The sequence below is a fragment of the Monodelphis domestica genome, chromosome 4, assembly GCF_027887165.1.
Source record: "Monodelphis domestica isolate mMonDom1 chromosome 4, mMonDom1.pri, whole genome shotgun sequence".
In the NCBI taxonomy this organism is placed as follows: Eukaryota; Metazoa; Chordata; class Mammalia; order Didelphimorphia; family Didelphidae; genus Monodelphis; species Monodelphis domestica.
This window is the reverse complement of record NC_077230.1, coordinates 413271266-413276280: the sequence shown is the minus strand read 5'-3', so window position 1 is coordinate 413276280 and position 5015 is coordinate 413271266. Positions and strand designations below refer to the sequence as shown.

At 46.1% G+C, this 5015-nt stretch overlaps 1 protein-coding gene across 1 annotated transcript in view; it reads left to right on the top strand.

Moving 5' to 3' along the window:
• Positions 1-5015, top strand: part of SKI (SKI proto-oncogene) — a 143238-nt gene that overhangs the window by 50957 nt on the left and 87266 nt on the right.

The window sequence follows — 5015 nt, the reverse complement described above, 5'->3', positions numbered from 1 at the left end:
AGGCTAACAAATGAGGTTAAGTGACTTGCCCAGGGTCACATAGCCAAGAAAAGTCTTTGGGTAGATACTTGGGTGCTCTTGACCCCAGGCCTGACTCTATCCACTGTGCCACCCAGCTGCTCTGGAATTTCTTTTTAAATATATCAAAGAGAAGGCCCTGTTTCTCAAGAGGCAAAATAAAATCAGAGTCCAGTAATGTTTTATAGGTTAGAGCACTTTTATGCATTAGCCTAATAGATCTCCATCAAGTCCTGTGAAAGGTACTATTATCCCCATTTTCTAGACAAAGAACCTGAGACCCAAAGGGATTAAGCAGCTTACTTAAAGTCACCCAGTTATTGTGGTTGAGCTAGGCCAGCTCTAACTTCCCGGTACAGTGCTCGTCCTTCGAAGCCCTGTCTGACGAGAACAGGCTAACTCACCATTTTGGGCTCTGCCTCTGCCTCTCCATTTGGTCTGGACAAGTCGTCTTTCCCCTCTCAGCCTTAGTTTGCCCATCTCTGAAGGCAGGAAGATGGGCTTCTTAGTCAGTCTCCAAGGACTCTTCCAGTTCTCAGGTTCCCCAACAGCTCACAATAGAGTAAAGCAGATTATATAGTCAGAGCGAATGGTTTTTCCAAACCCTCAAAAAGGACTGAGGCTCTGACGAGATTGTTTGCCAAGTCTCAGTAAACATATACTTTGTTGTCTTGAAACTGGGACTATCCCCAAAAAACTAGATCCTCTGATTTTAGGGAGCCGCTATTGTACGGTCAGCCTATGAATTAAGAAATTGAAGATCGTGCTAAGAATAGCCACCGCCACCAGTTGTTTACTGCAGGTTTTTTTTTTAAACCTTTACTTTCTGTCTTAGAATTGGTATTATAGTGTGAGTAAAGTAAGCTAGGCAAATGAGGTTAAGTGACTTGCTCAGGGTCACCAAGCTAGGAAGTATTGGAGGTCAATTTTGAACCCAGGACCTCCTGTCTCTATCCACTGAGCCACCTAGCTGCCCTTTCAGTTTGTAAAAAGCTCTGTGTGTTTATACACATGCACACACGCACACACAGACAGATTCACACCCTCCTTTGCATCTGAGCCTTACTCCACACATCCTTGAGTGGTAGGGAGTCATTTTAGGGTTCTGATTTTCCAGGTGAGACTTGTAATTTGGTGTCCATTGTTGGGGGCTCAATTAGAACCTGGGACTTCTTAACACCTGTGGTCAGCACTGGTGCTGATTGGAGGTTGCTGAAAGCCTCACAGAGTTCCTAGCAAATAGACTTTCTTCTTGAGACCCATTCACTGGTCTCGACAGCTCTCTCTCTTTTTTCCAATGCAGAGTTCAAATCCTGCCACTGCCTCTTCCTAGTCAGTGTCCTCATCTGTAAAATGGGGATCATAATGGCACCTGCTTCCCAGGGTGGTAAGGGTCAAAGGAGATAATATCTATAAAGCATTTTGGAAACCTTAAATGGCCATGCACATGTTAGTCGTTGCTGTTATGGCTAACAACCTCTGGGGCTCCCAGACCTGGACTCAGTCATGTTGATGTGTTTGGACAGGGCCAGAGTGTAGAGGGACTCTTCTTGTCTGCTTCTCCCTGGAACCAGTGGCTCTCAGAGCAGCCCAGGCTTCCCTTAGCTTTAGCTTGGCTCTTCCATTCCTGTCTCCCTCCTAGTCAGCCTCCATGCTCCCTCATCTTGCCTTTGTCCTCTGCTCAGGCTGTTCATAATCCACCCCCTCTCCACTGGTCTCTCCTGTTGTCTTCCACCTCCCTCCAGGACTAAGATCCTCCCATCTCCCCACTGGTTGTGCCTCATGCCTGGAATGCCCTCCCTCATCTTTCTCCTGTCCCTTTCAGTGCCTGCTGAAGTCCTTGCAGACAAGGCTCTCCCAATCCTCCTTCATTCCAGTGCCTTCCCTCTGTCTCTGTTTGGGAGCTCCTCTTTTGCCTTTCTTTGTACCCCAAGTCTTTCACCCCGTACCCGGCACAAAGTAGGTGCTTAATAAATGTTAGTAGACTGACTGTGAAATTGATTCTTTGAACCCAACTGTAAAACTTGACATTTGTTCCTACTCTCTTCCAATATTATCTGAGTGAGATGGAGGCATCTGAGTAATGGTTATAAAAGTGTGTAATTGTGGAATTGAGAATACATATGCCGAGGACAGATTGGGCTCCGGAATTTGGTAGCCATTTTTAACTGTGTAGGATGACACTGTGCTGGGTGATTAGAGATGGACCACTTGGGAACTCAGTTCACTTTAAAAAACCACTTTCAGACCCCAAACTCTCTGCAGAAACCGCACAATTCTGTACCCTTGAATCTCCAAAGATTCTGATGGTCAGCCCTGTTTGGGCTGCAAATGGACATTTAGAAATTTGACCCTAGACAGAAATGGGGTTTCCTGGAGTGTTGCCATACATAAATTCTGATTCAAAAACTTTGTTGTTGTCCAGGCTAGAATTTTGTAATGCTAAATATCTCATTTCCATCCATTTGTTTCCATTCTCATGCAGAGGGCATGGAAGGGGAGAGGAGGATGGGAACCGCCAGTCCCTGGTGGTGTAGCCCTAGTAAGAGGACTACTGTAAGCAGAATGCCAGCTAGGTAACAGAATAGCTAATGTGAGGAATTTACATGAGCCTTTAGAACTGTCAATAAAAGAGGGAGGATGGAGACCCTCTGATTACTGTTTAAGTATATTTTCTTCTTTTCCACAGAAGAAATTTCAGCCTCCTACTGGGTGTTTTTTAGATTCTTGAGTGCATGACAATTGAAAGTGTCTATTCTTCCTGGCTTTTAAACAAGCCTTTTGGCACATGCAGTGAATGCATCACTTAGGCTGACTGCTGAACTAACTTGAGGAAGGATTCCTCAGCCAGTTTTTTCAAATGGCCTCCTTCTGCCCTCCTTCCTCCTTGAAAATCTTCCCAACCTCCCGTCCCGGATTCTGCCCAGAAGACTCTTGGGCAGTCTTGGTCAGTGAGGTGGAAGCTTTGTCTTAAATTCACAGTGGCCAAGGCCGGGTGGGCCACCTCCCATCTTTTCTCTGGTTTATATTAAGTACATGTACTAACTAGGCCAAAGCTAGGCTTTACCACATATTTGCTTTGTATTTAATTCACACGCATATGCAGAGAGAATAATCCATTTAGGGTATTGATAGGGTGGGATAGTGATTGTAGAGCTGCTCTTGGAGTCAGGAAGACTCCAATTCAAATCCTGCCTTGAACCTAGGTCTATCAGATCAGAGACTTGGAAACTCCACACTGGTGGAGGAAGGTAGCCCATTGGGTTTCTGCCTGCTGACAAAAAGCCATTACTCCTTGATCTTGTTATCCAGGACCTTTTTTGGGGGTGCAATATAAAGGGGATATTTTAGGATTACAGATTTAGATCTAGAAAGGACCTTAGTGGTTTGGTGCAAACCATTTCCCTCCTCAATTACAGATGAAGAAATTGAGACTCAGAGAAGTCAGGTGACACAGGTCAGAGTAGTAAGGAACCGAATCAAGATTCCTAGCCAGGTCCCCTGACTCCCAAGTCCAGTTTCTGCCTTTCCAAGAAAGACTTGCCTATTGAAATGGACAATTACTTTAACGCCAAGCTGAAAGAGTTGACCAGAAGTTTCTATTGTCATGGCGGACACTGGGCTTATGGTGTTGACTTGGGATGATGGATTTTGGGTAAGAGGCCAGACAGCAAGATCTGGGGCTTTGTTGAAGGGGGTGTTCCCATGGGGGGCTCTTGAAGGAGTCTAGGTCTATAGGTCTAGGCAGAGCCCCTGTTCATTTGCTGAAGTCCCACGATGTGAAAGCACTTTCTTGCCTTTCATGGCAACTCATGGAAACATAGGGCTAGGTTGGGGGAAATAGCAGCTGCAGACCTGAGGAGATAGGGCATAGACTGAGGAGATTGCTTTGACCAGGGCAGAGTTGCCCTTTGAATGTAGCTATTGGTCTTTAGGAACCAGCAGTGCCCCATGTGCTTCCCCTGCCAGCATTGACTGGACGACCCAGCTCACTAGTCTCGTGTGTCCTAGATGGCCCTGGACCTGGGCCCTCCTGGAGCTCTCTCCACTACCCCAGTTTGCCCTAAGAAGCATCTGCTGCCTTCCCGGCTTTTAAATTCTCTTTTCTCAATTAGAGGCAAAATAGATTTCATTTCTTTCTTTGGACTGGAATAGTGAGGCAAAGCTTTTAGCTTGGAGCTTGTTCTTTGCATTAAAAAAAAAAAGGTGAGCTGTTAATGTTACAAAACCCAAAGGAAAAAAGCTGGTCCTGTCCTCTTAAGAGGAAAGAGCCTGGATGGTCAACCCTGAGCAGGCATGGTCAGCCATACAGGGAGAGAGAGGATCAGTCTCAGCTTAGCTTCACTCACTCCCACCTTCCTCTTAGGTTTTCCCCTACAGTATTGCAAAAGGCAAAGTTCTCTCTCTGTCTCTCTCCCTCTCTGTCTCTCTGTCTCTCCGTCTCTCCCTCTCTGTCTCTCCATCTCTCCATCTCTCTCTCTCTTCCTCTCTCTGTCTCTCTCTCTCTCTGTCTCTGTCTCTCTCTCTTTCTCTCTGTCTCTGTCTGTCTCTCTGTCTCTCTCCCTCTCTCTCTCTCCTTTCTCTCTCTCTGTCTCCGTCTCTCTCTGTCTCCTCTCTCTCTCTCTCTCTCTCTCTCTCTCTCTGTCTCTGTCTCTGTCTCTGTCTCTGTCTCTCCCCATCTCTCCATCTCTCTCCTCCTCCCTGTCTCTGTCTCCCCTCCTCCCTCATTCTCTTTCTCCCTTCCCTTTTATACCCACCCCCCACTTTCCTCTTTCTCTTTTATTACCTTCCATTGAGTCCTCCTGACCTTAGTTTGACCACCATCCTTATGTGCCCAAGAGTGTAGGATGGTCAGGGAGCTGGCTGGTTTTACAATAGCTGGGGCCTTTTAGGAGTGCTGTTGTTGTTTTAAAGCTTATTAAAGGATCTGTAACTCTCACCACCAAATTGCAGTATTTTAAAAACAACAACTGTATACAGACCAACTTTGAGAAGAA